Genomic DNA, 16,527 nt, shown 5'->3' on the forward strand with positions numbered 1-16,527 from the left:
ACATTCACAGAATATTGCCAGATTTTCTTTAAAACATTTGTATCAATATTTGGCAGCATTTACCTTAAGAAGCACAAAACTCAAAGCTCAAGGGAGGCAGAGGGCACAGGATAGGAATTTTTACAAGGAAGAGGTGGGCAGCAGAATGGGACCTCAGAAGTCCCCTCCCTGCAGGTAAACAAAACCCAGAGATCAAGGTAGCATGGGAAATCACTGGGGCCCTCTGGCCCTCGGCTGAGGAGAACAATCTATATATCAGTTCTACAGGACACATCACCCTTGCTTGGGAAACATTATCACTAAACTTAAGAGACTCTGGCCACACATAAATTGTCAGCAGCTGAAGTGTTTGGATTCACAGAAGCTGAGAAACCTATCAGATCAAGGGCTGGACAATGGGAGATAGGCATTGAAGGGAGTGGATAGGAGTGGATGGAGATGCTGGTGGGGCAGGGAAATAGGTGGGTCAAGGCACTTGTGCCAAGAATTTTAAAATATTAAATAAACTATATTAAAAAAAATATGGTGGCCTAGTGGCAAATAGCTGCACTGCAATCCCAAAGAAACATAGTTAGAATTCACAAGCTGCTCTGTGGAAAAAGGATGGGAATCTCCTCCTACGTGACTGTCTGTGAAAACCCTTTGGAGGGTCAGCTATGGGTCGATTCTGACTCTGTGGTACACAACAACAACAACAACAACATTAAAAATATGAAGCCACAAATTTGAAAGGGAAAAAAGGTATAAATATTAAGTAAAAAAGAATAAGAAAATAACCACAAGGAAAATCACACACTTACATACACTAACATTTTAAGACAATGAATGAATTTAGAGAGAGAAATCTCAAATATCTGGGAAGCTAATTGCACTGGGAAAATATGCTGTCAGGGACCTCTCCAGAGTACTGAGAAACAGCTATGTCAGTTTGGAGACTAAGGTGCTCCTGATCCAGGCCTTGGTCTTCATAAATACTTGCTATGCATCAGAAAGCTCGAAAATGACTAAGGATGACAAAAGAAGAATTAGTTGCTTTGAGTTGTGGTGCTGGAGAAGAGTCTTGAACATACCATGGACCGCTACAAAAACAAATAAGTCTTGGAGAAGGTGAAACCAAGTTTCTCCTTGGAGGCTAGGGTTTGAAGCTCCATCTCACATACTTTGGCACATGGCCAGGAGGGACTGGTCCTTAGAGAAGGACATGATGTTCATAAGAGTGGAGGGACAGTGCATGGGAAGAAGACCCTAGATAAGATGGATTGAAACAATAACTGGGACAATGCAGGTAGGTGTTTCGGAGTCAGTGACACTGGTTCAGGATGGAGCAAGTTTCAGAAGTGTTGTATAGAATCGCTATCTCACAGGTGACTTGACAGCACATAACAACAACACAACCTAATTTTATATTGGAAAACTGATACATCATATAACAAATGCGTTTATTTCAGAAATGGCAATTCAGTATATCATTAAAAAATAATGAATGTATTATCATTATTAAGGAACAAAGAGGGATAAAACTATATGGTTATCTCATTAGATATAAGTATGGCAATTGAATACGAGTATGAAATAATTCAATATCCATTCATGACTTGAGAATAACATTTCAGAAAAGTAGGAGTGAAAGAAAATTTCTTAATCTGATAAAACTGTATTTACCAACATAAAAGTGCTAAAATATACTTTTTCCCCCACCAGCAATATATGAGAGATCCAGTCTCTCCACATCCTCCCCAGTATTTATGGCTTGCTGTCCTGTTAACTTTGCTATTGTTGCTGGCATGCAATATTTCATTGTTGCTTTGACTTGCTTCTCTCTAATATTGTTGTTGTTATTATTGTTATGTTCCATCTAGTCACTTGTGACCCATAGCGACACTAAGTAGAGGAGCTTTGAAAGCTGCCCTGTCCCGAGCAGGTCTCACTAATTCCGACACACCAACCCCATTGTCCCAGTTATTGTATCAATTGGCCCTCTGACTTATTTCTTTGGCAAAGTGTCTATTCGTATCTTCTGCCCATATTGTGATTGGGTGGTTTGGCTTTTTCTTATTGTTGTTTCTTTTGTGCCATTGAGTTGTCTGTGACTCACAGCAACCCTATGCATAATAGGTCTGAATAGTGTCCCATTCTGAGCCAATCTCACTGTCTCTGACACACCTGCCTGCATTGTCCCAGTCACTGTGTCAATTCATCTCATCCTCCTCTCCTGCACTATCCATCCACCCTTCCAAGCATTATCTCCTTCTCCAAGGTCCAGTTCCTCTGGGCGACATGTCTAAAGTATGTGAGATAGAGCCTCAAAATCCTTGCCTCCAGAGAGTAACTGGGCTTCACCTTCTCTAAGAAGATGTGCTTGTTCTCTTGACAGTCAATACTCTTTTACAGCACCACAATTCAAAACATTGACTTTTCTTCTGTAATCCTTAGTTATTGTTCAGCTCTCTGATGCATAGCAAATAATTGCAAAGACCGTGGCCTGGATCAGGCACACCTTAGTCTCAAGGCTGACATCATTGGTTTTCATAATTCCTGAAAGGTCCCTGACCATTTTTCTAATGCAATTTGCCTTTAGATTTCCTGAATGCTGGTGCCAAGAGTGATGATTTTCTTTTTGAGTACTAGAGCATTCTATAAATATTAGATATGAATTCCTTAGTGGATACGTCATTGCCAAATATTTTCCCCAGTCTGTTGGCTTCCTTTTTAATCCTGTTGGAGAAGGTTTTTTTAAGTGCATAAGGGTTTGATTTTTAGGATAATCTATTTATCTATTTTATCTTCTTCTGGTTGTAGGTTTTTCATTATGAACTCTTACGGTTTCATATAAGAAATCTCATATACGGCTGGTGGGAATGTAAATTGGTACAACTGCTATAGAAGGCAATCTGGCACTTTCTCAAAAAGTTGGGAATAAAAACGTTATTTGACCCAGCTATCCCACTACTAGGAATATACTCTAAAGAAACCAGAGTTGTGACACAAATAGATGTATGCACATGAATATTTATTGAAGTATTATTCACAATAGTGAAGAGATGGAAACAGCCCCGAGTACTTGTCAACAAACAGATGGATAGAAAAACTGTGGCATACTAAAGCAATGGAATATTACACAGAAATGAAAAACAATGAACTTGTAAAACATTACACAACATGGATGAGTCTGGAGACATTGTGCTGAGTAAAATATCTCAGTCACAAAAGAACAAATATTGCATTAAGACCACTGTTATAAGAGTAAGAAAGACATGAAAGGGGGGAAGCAGGAAAAGAACAGGTAGATAATGAACACTGTACTGGAGTAGGCAAAGGGCAGGACTATCTGAAAGAAGTTAACTATTATACATTGAATGTATAACAATCACCAATATGAAGCAAGATATGCAAGTGAATTGGGAGAGGAATGGAGTGCAAATTGTGCATCAAAGAATGAATGATAACCTATGCTTTCTGTAAACATTCACTAAAATTATAATTTTTAAAAATCTGATTATATTAAATATATATGTTGTTTTTAGGTGCCAAGTTAAGTATGACTCATGGCAACCCTATAAATAAAAGATCTGAACCCTATTGTATCCTGAACCATCCTCACACTTCCTAACACACAATAGCCCTTTGTAGTAGTCACTGTGTCAGTCTACCTGGTTGAGGGTCTTCCTTTCTTTTGCTGACTCTTCATCCTTCCCAGCACCGTGTCCTTCTCCAAGGAATAACCCCTCCTAGCAACATACCCAAAGTATGTGAAGTTAAGTCTCATCATTCTTGCCTCTGGCTGCACCCTCTACAAAACATGTTTGTTCTTTTGACAATCTACAGGATATTCAGTGCTCTTCTCCACCACCACAGCTCAAAGACATAGGCAATAAAGCACAAATAGACATTTTCCTGGTAATCCTTACTTACAGCCAAGATCCATATGATATCAGCAATGATAGCCCTGGTGCCATAGTCTCCTCTAAATCCTACTTGAACTTCTGGGAGTGCACTATTTATGTACTATTCTAGCCATTTTAGAATGATTTTCAGTAATATTTTACTTGCATGTGGTATTAATGATATTGTTTGATTATTGGATCACCTTTGTTGGGAATGGAAATGAATATGGACCTCTTCCAATTTGTTGGCCAGACAGCTGTCCTCCAAATTCATAACATATGAATATCTGATTCAAAGTGTCCAAAGCTGGTCAATTTCATCTCATTAACACCCATTAAGTCAACATTCATGAGTTCCTCTTCATTTTTAAACCTCCTAGTTTTCCAAGAGTCAAGCTACATATATTCCATTTTCTAATTATTAAATGATATTTGTTATTATTTTTCCTCATTTCAACTGATTTCCAATCTGAGCTCTACCACTACACTACTATAAATATTCTTTTTGTTTAGTGTTCATAGAATTTTCCAAGGCCTGTTATTTAGGAAGTAGATGGCCCATCCTACTTCCTAGTCTGTCTTAATCAGGGAGCTCCATCAAAACCTGTCCATGAGTAACCCTTATGGCATTTTACACACCAGTAGCATAGTTTTCATTATCACAGAAGGCCCAAGTTATCTCCGTAAAGTGCTATGTCATTTAAAACAATGTTTTCCCTAGATACAATTAACACCAGAGACTCTCAGGAAGGACCCAACAGACTTTTAAAAAATTTTTATTTATCTATCTATTTATTTATTATTTTGTGCATGTTCCGTCAAATGGGATCAGACTGGTACAGGAGGAGATTGCCCTTCCTTCTTCAGCAGAGCGTCTGGTGGATTCGAACTGCATACCTCTGAGATTGCAGTGCAGCTTCTTGCTACTAGGCCACCAGAGCTCCCTCCAACAGACTTTTAAAAACAAAGGCCCACCCAGCAAATCCTGATTGCTTAAATAAGAGGCTTCCATTCCACAGCTGATTTTTAACAAATCACAACAGCCAATCAGTTTAAACTTGATTGTTAACAAAATAAAAAACACCCAAAATAAAAAACAGTTTACACCCAACTTTCAAGTAAATCAAAACAACATTCTTGCGAGAATCCAACTGCTCTAAGCTAGAGACAGTCAAGCAGAAGTCAGCTGAATTTTAAATACCATATATGTACTTTTTGTTGAAATCTAATAAGCACTCTCTTAAGAAGACCGAGTAAATGATTTGATATCTATTATAACGGCTCCTTTCAACATTATAGAGGAGTTCTGATGGCATAGTTCGTAGTGAATTGTGCTGTTTACCCAAAGGCTAAGCCTCTCTGGAAGTTTGAATATACCAGTCACTCCATGGGAGAAACACAGGGAATCATCTCTCGTTCAATACCTTAGAAAACCCAGTGACAGGTCAGTTATGAGTTGGTTCTGACTCAACAGCAAAGAGTTTGAGTTTTGTAACATTGTATGCATGATCCTATACAGATAATAAAACAAGGCAAAAAAAAGTATAAAAATTAGGAAAGAAGAAATAGAAATTTTACTATTTCAAATAGCACATTTATAGATACCAAAGATAATAATTCACAAACTTCAAGATCAATCAAAGTAAATTTAATAAAGTTGCTGGAAAAATAATCAATATAGAAAAATCTATTTTGCTATGAGTCAGAGTGACTTAATAGCAACAAGTAACCTGAATTATTGGTTCTCAGTCTTCACCTTGCATTTACATCCTTCAATAGCTTGATCATGTATGAAGCAGAAATCCATACCTCTTGACATTAAGCTGGACAAAATGACATGGTTTGTAAATGTAATGCTAGAGGAACGATGCAACTAACCACTTGAGTCCCTTCATCACTGAGTTGCCCCCTTGTTTTTGCTATAATAAGGAGAAAACCTTCCTTAGGAGCTGACAGCTCCTCTGTTCACCCCAGGACAAGCGCAAGCGCAAGCGCAAGTTTCATACAGTAACTTCAACCAATTCACCTGTATCTGTACCTCAATCCAGTCTAGACCTTTCTTCAACTGAGCCACCGATCCAGGAAATTAATTTATTAAAGCTACTAAGTTTCACGAAGTCTTGCTACTAAATGATACTGAGGGAACAGCTAGCGGATACCAACAAATTAGTTAAAAACAGACATTAAGAATGGCATCAGAGAGTATGAAACATCAAGGGATTATTTTTTAAAAATGAGCATTACCACTATATGCAATCTATAAAATGTTCTTGTTGTTGTCATCATTGTTTTGTGCTGTCAAGTCTCCTGCAACCCATGGCGACACAATGTACAGCAGCTCTGAACCCTGCCCTGTCCTGAACCAGTCTCACTAATTCCAACACACCAACCCCTATTGCCCTAGTTACTGTATCAATACACCCCCTCTGGGGTCCTAAGTAAACGGACACTGCCGCAATGTACTCTAGTGTGTCAGGAAGTGTGAAGATGGCTCAAGATAAGACAGAGTTCAGATCTATTGTTCATAGGGTCACTATAATTCAGACTTGACGGCATATAAAAACAACAATAACAACAAGTAAATGAAAAAAATAGATCCTAAACATGCATTGTTGTTGATCGCTTTCGAGTCAAACATGAATCATAGAGACCTTACGAACAAAAGGCCTGGAGCCTATCTATCTATAACTACTGACATTTATCAAAGTTCATAGAGTTTATTTATAAAAATTCATAGAGTTTCCAGTGGCATGTTGTTTAGGAAGTGGATGCCACTTCCCACAAATGAGTTTATAGGTCGAAAGTAAGATTAATCACAATGTTTCAGGGTTTTTTAAATGTGGAAATTAACAAATATATCCTCAAATTTATAGTAAAATGTAACAGGCCAAAATCCTTTCAAAGAGGAAGAAATTACCTTTTTTAATTTATTATCAAGATATAGAGACCTCTGGTAGCCCAGAAGTCAACAGCTACACTGTCAACCTAAACGTATATGATTTGAATCCACCAGCTGTCCTTAGGTGAAGATGGGCAATCTTTTCCTGTGCCATTTTTAAAGCCTCTGGAAAATCGCTAGGGGGTCAGGTAAGAGTCTGTTCTGAGTCAACAGAACTTGTGAACAACATCAAGATATAATACAAATTTATAATAATTAAGATGTAGCTTTCCTGCTTGGCACTAGCAGCTAGAAAGTCAAAAGATGAATTGCGAGGGAAAGAACAGATTAGAAGTGATATATGATTGAGTATTATGGTTAGCACAGGAATCCAGAATTAAGGTTGCATAGGGAAGTGTACTCGGGGTGGGGGGTGGGGGGAAGGGTCGTGGGAATTGTATACTAATGAGGAATTAAAAAAAAAAAGATGAATTGCATTGGGAAAATCATCTGTCAGGGAACTCTCTAGAAAAGCAATGATGTCAGTCTAGAGATTAACGTGCATCTGATTCAGGCCATGGCCTTCACATTAACTTGCTATGCAACAAAAAGCTGGAGAATGACTAGGAATGATGGAGGAAGAATCGATGTTTTTGAGCTGTGGTGCTGGAGAAGAGTGCTTGACATGCCATGGATTGCCAAGAGAATAAACAGGTCTCTCCTAGAAGAGTGAAACAAAAGTGCTCTCTGGAGGGAAGCTCTGTCTCTCATACTTTGGACATGTTGCCAGGACGGACCAATCTTTGGAGAAGAATATAATGTTTGGAACGGTGGAGGAACAGCACAGGAGAAGAAGACCCTGGATGAGATGGATTGACTCAGTGACTGGAGTAATAGGGGTAAGTGTATCAGAAACAATTAAATTGGCTCAAGATAGAGCAGGGCTTTGAGGTGTTGTACATAGGGTCACTATGAGCCATAAGCATCTTGATGGCACGTAACAACAAGTGGCCTAGTGGGTAAGGAACTGTGCTGTCAATCCAAACGCGGGTCTAATTCACCAGCTGCTCTAAAAGATAAAAGATGGGTAAGTTCCTCAGGTGTGATTTACAGCCACCAAAGAGTCTGTTCCAACTCAATGGAATGTAATTACATTACTGGAACAAGAATGGAGTATTAAGCTAATGAGTCAGCACAGATATGGACACTTGATTTATGTAGCAGAGCAATATGGGAAAGAGTATTATTTCCAAAAGAAAAAGCAGATTGTATCAATTGAATTGTCATTTGAAAAATTTAAACTTGAACCAACTTCATTTCAAAAGTAAATTACAAGTTGAAGGTAGATGACAAAACAGAATATCTTTATGTCTAGGCAAAGGTCTTAAACTACTAAATAAAAGAATGTGCTAATGTTCCACATTAACTAGGAATTTCTGCTTAACAAAAAACGTCATTACTAGGATAGAGAAACCAGACATAGAAAAGGAAAGGTACTTATATTGCTTTCTATTCATGTTATAGTATTTTAATACAGAAATATAAAGATAAGAAACCACACCAAAAAAAAAATCCAACAAAAAACAACCAACCAGCTTGTTCTTCAATGGGCAGAAATCATAAGCAGGTACATCAGAAAAGAACGATTTGCTAGGGGTCAAAATGTACAGAAGTGTATACAACCTCACTAGAATATTGTTGTTGTTTTCAGATGCCATCGAGTCTAGTATGACCCATAGCTATCCTACAAACAACAGATCTGAACTATGCTTGTTCTGTGTGATCCTCACATCTTCTGACACACTCAAGCCCAGTGCAGCAACAACTGTGTCAATCTATCTTCCTCTGTGTCATCGAACATCCATCCTCCCAAGCATGATGTCCCTCTCCTAACAGCATGTTCAAAGTAAATGACAGGCACACTCAGTCGTAGCCCCACTGATGAGCTTCCCTCCGCCCTATATCAATGAGATGAAACATATCATCTTTGCTTCCAAGGGGCATTCTGGATGCACTTTCTCCAAGATATGTTTGTTTGTTTATTTGGCAGTCAGTATTGGGATATTCAATACTCTTCTCCAACACCATAACTCAAAAGTATTAAATCTTCTTCTGTCATCTTTATTCATTGTCCAGCTCTCAGATGAATAACAAGTAATTGTAAGTACCATGGCCTTAATCAGGCACACCTTAGCCCTCAAACTGACATCAGTGATCCTCAATAATTTGGAGAAGTTCCTGACTTCAGAGTTTCCAACTGCAATTTATCCCCTAATCTCCTGACAGCTGCTACTAAAGTTGTCAATTGTGAATCCAAGTAGGATGCAATCATTGACAATTTTAATTTTTTTCTGCATCTGTCATGCTGTTGGTATCTAGTCTGGGAAGATGTGTGGAACAGATGGATTGACAAAAGTTGTGTTTTCTTGTTTTGGTTGAGGCTTGGGTATGGACTGTTTGCTTGTGATTTTTGTTTAGTTCACAACTGGGTGTGAGCTGATTGTATTTGGCCTTGTACTGATTAAGGCAGTTGGGTTTCAGGCCTGTAGCCCTCAGGCCTGGTTTTAATTGTTTTCGGTCATACATTCTTCTAAGTGGTATAGCATTGGTCTGTCAATTTGCTTTATAAAGGTAACCAATGAATGGTTGCTGTTATGCTAAACATTGTGACATTGATGTGTCAAAAGTAAGAATGGATACCAATAGTGGACAGTGTTTGGTGGAGCTCCAAGATTAAAACAAGCTTGGAAGCAGAAATGGCATCCACATCTTAAACACCTTGCCTTTGGAAACTCTATGAACTTAGAGACACAGGGTTCAGGGCTTTCATTCATAGGGTCGCTATGAGTTGTCTATGACTTGACAACACCATGCTGTTGTCTATTGGTTAAGTGGTAAGAATTTTTGTTTTCTTGACTTTGGAATGTAATCCATATTGAAGGCTTTATCTTTTGATCTTCTGCAGAGTGTGTTTCAAGTCCTCTTTACTTTTCAGCAAGCAATATTGTGTCATCTGCATAATGGAGGTTATTGATGTATCCTCCAATCTTTATGCCACATTCTGCTTCATGAAATCCAGCTTCTCAAATAATTTGCTTAGTATACAGATAGGTATACTCTTGGTACCAGCAGCCAGGAAATCAAGAGATGAATTGCATTGGGAAAGTCAGCTGTCAGGGACCTCTCTAGAGTACTTCGGAGCAACGATGTCAGGCTGGAGACTAAGATGCGCCTGATCCAGGCCAAAGTCTTCCAATTATGTGCTAAGTGTCAGAGAGCTGGACAGTAACTAGGGATGATAGAAATAGAACTGATGCCTTTGAGCTGTGGTGCTGGAGAAGAGTACTGAATATACCATGGACTGCTAGGAAAACAAACAAGTTCATCCTGGAGAGGGTGGAACTGGACTGCTCCCTGGAGGCAAGGATTCTGAAGCTTCATCTGACATCCTTTGGGCATGTTGCAAGGAGGGACCAGTCCTTGGAGAGGAACACCATGCTTAGGAGAGTAGAGGGACATCACAAAAGAGGAAGACATTCAATGAGATGGATTGATTCAATGACTGGGGTAATGGGAATATGTATGAGTGTATGAGACAGTGAGGTTGGCACAGGATAGAGCAGGGTTTAGCGTTCTTGTGAATAGGGTCGCTATGAGTCACAAGAGACTCAATGGCATATAACAATAACAACAACATAAATATTGGATAGGTATGGGGGAGGATACCTCTTTGACACACACCTTTCTTAATTTTAAACCACATATTGTCCCCTTGTTCTGTTCATACAACAGCCTCTTGGTCTACATGTGTAGATTTCACATGAACACAATCAAATGTTCTGGGATTCTCATTCTTCTTAATATTAGCCATTATTTGTTATGATCTACATAGTAAAATATCTTTGCATAGCAAATAAAGAAAAAACAGACATTCTTTTGGTATTCTGTGCTTTTTTGCCAGGATCTATCTGACATCAGCAATAGTATCTCTGATGTCACTGCTTCCTCTAAACCCAGCTTGAACTTCTGTTAGTTCTCTGTCATGTACTCTGCTAGCTAGTTTTGGATGATTTTCAGGAATGGCTTGTGTTGTTGTTATGGATTGACCTCGAGTTGAGCACGACTAATAGCAACCCTTTGAAAGAAAGTCCTGAAGCCCCTCTACAACTATCAACATTTATCAAAGTTCATAGAATTTCCGGAGTCATGTTATTTAGGAAGTGGATGCCACTCCTGCTTCCAAATAGTTTGCTTACATGTAATATTAATGATATTGTTTGATAATTTTGACATTGTGTTGGATCACTTTTCTTAGTAATGGCAACAAATATGGATCTCTTCCAGTCAATCGGACAAGCAACTGTCTTCCAAATTTTCTGGCACAGACTGAGGAACACATCCAGGGCTGCATCTGTGAGTATAAACATGTCAATAGGTATCCCATAGATCCACTGGGATCCCACTTGATCCTATTGAGCCTTTTCTTTTGCCAGTGCCTTCAGTGTAGTTTGAATGTCTTCCCTCATTGCCACTGATCATGAAGATTGTGTCCAATTTGGGGTGTATCAGCTGGTTTCTGGCAAAGAAGCTTAAGAGGAATATTTTTATTCAGGCAGCCAAAATTCTACCAAAAATATAGATTTACAAGTAGAACAAACACTATTCTGAAAGGAGGAGCTGCAGTCAATGCTGTGGCAAACTCAGCTGGTTGAGCATCTAGCTTATCAGTCACAACCACAGGCCTAGATAGTCTAGCTTGTAAATATGAAGAGATATACATACATATGCCTGCACGCATAGTCAAGGTTTGTGAATAGCATTACCCTCTTTCTCCTGTTGTCAAGTGATAAGAACGGTTCAGAGAAGTTTTAATGTCCCTCGGAAACTTGATTATTCTGTTGTTAAATTATATTTGTGCTGGAAGCCCTTTCTCAGAATTACATTTTCCTTGTCTTTAGGAGACCTTCTGCAGTATTAAATATTTTGTTTTTGTTTTTTTGCTTCCCTCCATTTCTAGCTATTTAGATTTCTTTTTCCCCTTCAATCAAATTTACAGAATTTTTAAATATTATACAATGTCCTGGATATCATGTGTTTAAGAAAAAATGATATTTGCTTAATTCAGTTTGACAAACATCAGTACATTTATTATGAATTATATAAAACAAAGCTGTAGATAAAATCATGAATTATATAAAACAAAGCTGTAGATAAACATGTAATATTCCTTTTCTAGGTGTTGTCAAGTAGACCCCTACCTTGTGACCTAATACACAACAGATTGAAATTTTGCCCCATCCTATGCTGGCTTCACAATGTCTGTGGTGCTTAAGACCATTGTTATCATCACTGTGCAAATCCATCTCCTTGAGGATCTTTTTTCTTCTTCACTGACCCTCCATTTTTCCACACATGATTTCCTTTCGCAAGGACTGGTTTTCCTGACAACATACCCAAAGTTAATTTCTTTAATCACTACTCAGGTGTTCCCTAAAGCTTCAACATTTCCTAATTCTGTGCAGTTTACAGAGTTGAGTTGCAAAGTGAGAAGTTTGCTGTTCAGATGCAACTGCTGGTCCACAGGAGAAAGATGCTTCAAAGTGGTCATGAGCGGGAATCAACTCAACAGGACTGGGTATATTTTCTGTTTGTTTTTTGATTTTTCCTTATAATAAACTGTTGTTTCATGGACACACAGAATAGTCACAACAGAAGAAAATCCAATCAGTTAAAATTTGTTGTTTCTGACAGACATATTTTGAAAACTCCTAAAAACTCAGAGGTTACATTATTTTCCTGTTTATTCTTTTGCCTTATTGATGTGAAGTGACATACAGGTGTATGTAGGAGATACTGTGGATTTGGTTCCAGACAATCACAATAAGATTATTATCACAGCAAAATAATTAGTTTTATTAACTTTTTTCCCTATTGTTGTTATATACCATCAAGTGGGAATTGACTCATAGCTGACCATCCATGGGTTTTCAGAGGCCATAAATCATGGTAAAGGACATTGCCCATCTTCCTCCCACAAAGCAGCTGGTGGATTTGACCAGCATGCCTTTAAGTTAGCCTCTTCAGCTCCTTACAACTAGGCCACTATAGTCTATCAGTTTAAAATAACATTTTCAGAAAGTTTGAAATAATGTAATAATTACCAAAAAGTCACACAGAAGCATGAAATGAGCACAAACTGTTAGAAAAACTGATTCCACTATTTAGTAAAGTGTTTCCATAAAACTTTAATGTGTAAAATATGCACTATCTCTTAAATGAAATAAAGTAATGCATGCTTGTATAAGACTATAGAGATTGTCCTCACTTATTTACCTCTGTCAACTTTTTGTTCACATCATTATGTAGTAAGGAACTGTGAATGATCTGAAATTTTACCTTTCTTAGCAAAAACAGTAACAACGAAATAATAGCAACAACTAAGCATGTGTGATCCAATCCAGGGTCTTCTCAATTGCTTGCTAGTTCTCTGAGACCTGGATAATGAATGAGGATGACAGAAGAATTAGTTACATCATTCCTCTATTGTTGTTTTTACATACTACCAAGTAGGAATTTACTTTTCACTGAACCTCCAGAGAATTTCCATAAACTATAAATTACATGAGAGGAGACTGAACATCTTGTGATTTGTGGTGCTGGAGAGGAGATTGAACATCTTGTGATTTGTGGTGCTGGAGAGATTGAACATCTTGTGATTTGTGGTGCTGGAGAATAGTACTGAACATATAATAGACGGCCAAGAGAGCAAATAGGTCTGTCCTGGAGAAGGTGAAACCAACTTGCTCCTTGGAGGCAAGGATTTTGAATCTCCATCCCTCATACTTAGAGCATGTTGCCAAGAGGCACCAGTACTTGGAGAAGGGCATCATGCTTGGAAGAGTAGAATGTCAGCACAGAAGAGGAAGATGCTGGATGAGATCGATTGACACAGTGATTGGGGCAATGGAGTCAACTGAGTGAGAAATAGTGAGGTTGGTTCGGGATAGGAGAAGGTTTAGAGCCATTGTTCATACGGTAGCTATAAGTCATCAACACAATGGTACATAACAACAACAACAAAAATGGTATTAACCAAAAAATAGCAGTAGCAAAACCCCTCACTGTTTTTCATTAAGGGCAAAATAGAACTTTCTCATAGGTTTGTCAAGGCTGTAATATTTAGAGAATCAGAATGCCTTATCTTTCTGCTAAGAGCAGATAGTGATTCAAAGCAGTGTCTTTTCACTTAGGATCTCAGTGCTTAATCCACTATGCCACCAGGGCTCCTTTTATTCTACTTAAAAGTTAATGATCTAGCATATTACAATGTTTTAGCAGGTTTGTGGATGTTGTTGGAAGAAAAGAAGACACAAGTATCCTGAATCAGAAACAAAGGACTTATTTATTCATTACATAGCAAGCAACATGAAAAGCAGCGTGTTTTTGTAATTTCCTCGTTTCGGCCACTAGGGAGGCAATATAGATTAATCCTGATAGATTTTGTATCTTGAGTGGGCTGCTTTACTGAAGAGGAACCTCTCTGATCTACTACTCTGGAGACGAATAGGTGAGAAAAAATGGGGTCACTTTCATAGTTTAAAAGGCCCTTTCTAGATTCATCTTGAAATACAATGTTGTGAGTGACAGGAGAATATTCATACACACACAAGGAAGACCTGTTAATACTAGCTCAAGGAACTTTAATCTTTTTAAAATGGCAGCTCATAATCCCACACTTTACTCCAGATGATAACATTTTCTTATTTACTCAGTTTGATTCAAACGATAGTCTTTTCACTCACTTGGTATACATCTGAACATTGGACAATGAACAAGAATGACAGAAGAATAGATGCTTTTGAGGTGGGGTGTTGGAGAATGCTGACTATCCCACAAATTACACAAAGTATAAACAAGGATTTCTTGGAAATGGTACAGCCAGGGTACTCCTTGAAGGCAAGGACAGTAAAACTTGATCTCACATACTTTTTGGCATGTTGTTAAGGGTGGGGGGAGCAGTCCTTGGAAAAGGACACCATGCTTGGAAAGGTGAAGATTGGCTAAGGAGGGGAGAACCCTCAGTTAGATGAATGGACACTGTGACTGTCATCGCTGATTCGAGTGTGACAAAGATGAATAAGGATGACACAGGATAGGACAGCATTCAGATCCATTGTTCATATTGTCACTTTGAGTCATAGGTGACAGCACTTAACAACAACAGGTATGATTGTTCTTTGCTTTGGAAAAATATAATATCTCTATATTTCTCAGATTATTCTTTATACAAATTTTAAAAGCTAATCCAGAAAACAAGGAAAATAATGTATCCTCCTACAAGACTTGCAGAAACATGAGCAAACCATGGAGAATTGTCTCACAAAATAAAAAAAAATGATTAAAATAGTACATTCTCTTAAATTGAAGCAAAACTTCCTCTTATTCTCTAAAGAAGAGTATAACTTGAAGATCAACTCAATGAGAATAGAAGGGATTGTTTTGTATCTAATAGCTAAGTGATTTTGTTGTTTGTCTCCATGAAATTGGTGTATGAAATAGAACTTCCTCTGAATTAATAATGGAAGTTGATAATGCTCTTGGATTAATCTTACCCACTTTTTGCTGACCTTCCCTCAAACCTTCTCCATGAAGTGTTCCAGTAAAAACATTTCAAGCTCACGATACTCAACAGAGGTTGCTGAATAAAATCAAATAAGCAACTTATTAGCGCAGAAAATTTTTCAAGAATAATATTGGACATCAAAAAGTCCAATATAATAAATTATAATTCCTGAAAGTTTTTTTATTGAGAAAAACAATGAATAGGTTTTCTAGTAGCTCTATTTTTAGCTTCTACAAGGATATCCTTATTTCATTGTTTTTCATATAAGAATTCCTTTATATTATGTTTCATTCGTATACATTGTTTTTCACAATTTTTCACTTACATTGTGTTTCATACTATCATTTATATACATTTGATTTCATACTATTTTTTAATTGGTTTGCTTATAAAGTTTGTATACATTATGTTTCACACTATTTTTCATTCACATTGTGTTTCATAAAATCATTCTCATGCATTGTCTTATAAAATGAATCACCATTAGACCTTGCCCTGTCTTTTCACCTGACCCTTCCAGTTTGCTTCCCCCTACAGCACCAACCAAACTGTGAAACCTGGTACATGTTTTACTAATTATTCTTCTATTTTTACAATAATGGTCTCATGCAGTATTTGTCCTTATGAGACTGTGTTAGTTCACTCAGCATAATGCTCTCCAGCCTCCCCCAAGTTAGGTGGTATTTTTCAAAATCATTGCTCCTGCATGCTGCATAGTATTCCATTGTGTGAGTGTACCACAATTTCTCAATCAATTAGATAGTAGTTGGACATTTGGGCTGTTTCCATGTTCTTGTGATGGTAAATAGTGCTGCTATGAACATTAGTGTACAAATCTTTGTTTATGTCTCAGTTCTAATTGCTGTGGGGTGTATTGCTAGAAGTGGAATACCTAGGTCATACAGAGTTTCTATGTTCAACTTTTTGAGGAAATGCCAAATTGCCTTCCAGAGTGGTTGCACCATTTTATAATCCTACCAACAATGTATGAGAGTTACCACTTCTCCATATCCTCTCCAATATTTATTATTTGCTGCCCTACTAAACTTTACCACTGCTACTGGAATAAGATAGTATCTCATTGTGGTTTTGATTTGCATCTCTCTTATTACCAGTGATCTGTAGCAATTTTTCATGTATCT

This window comes from Elephantulus edwardii, unplaced genomic scaffold, assembly GCF_000299155.1.
Source record: "Elephantulus edwardii isolate Elephantulus edwardi_28Jun2011 unplaced genomic scaffold, EleEdw1.0 scaffold00034, whole genome shotgun sequence".
NCBI classification, from domain to species: Eukaryota; Metazoa; Chordata; class Mammalia; order Macroscelidea; family Macroscelididae; genus Elephantulus; species Elephantulus edwardii.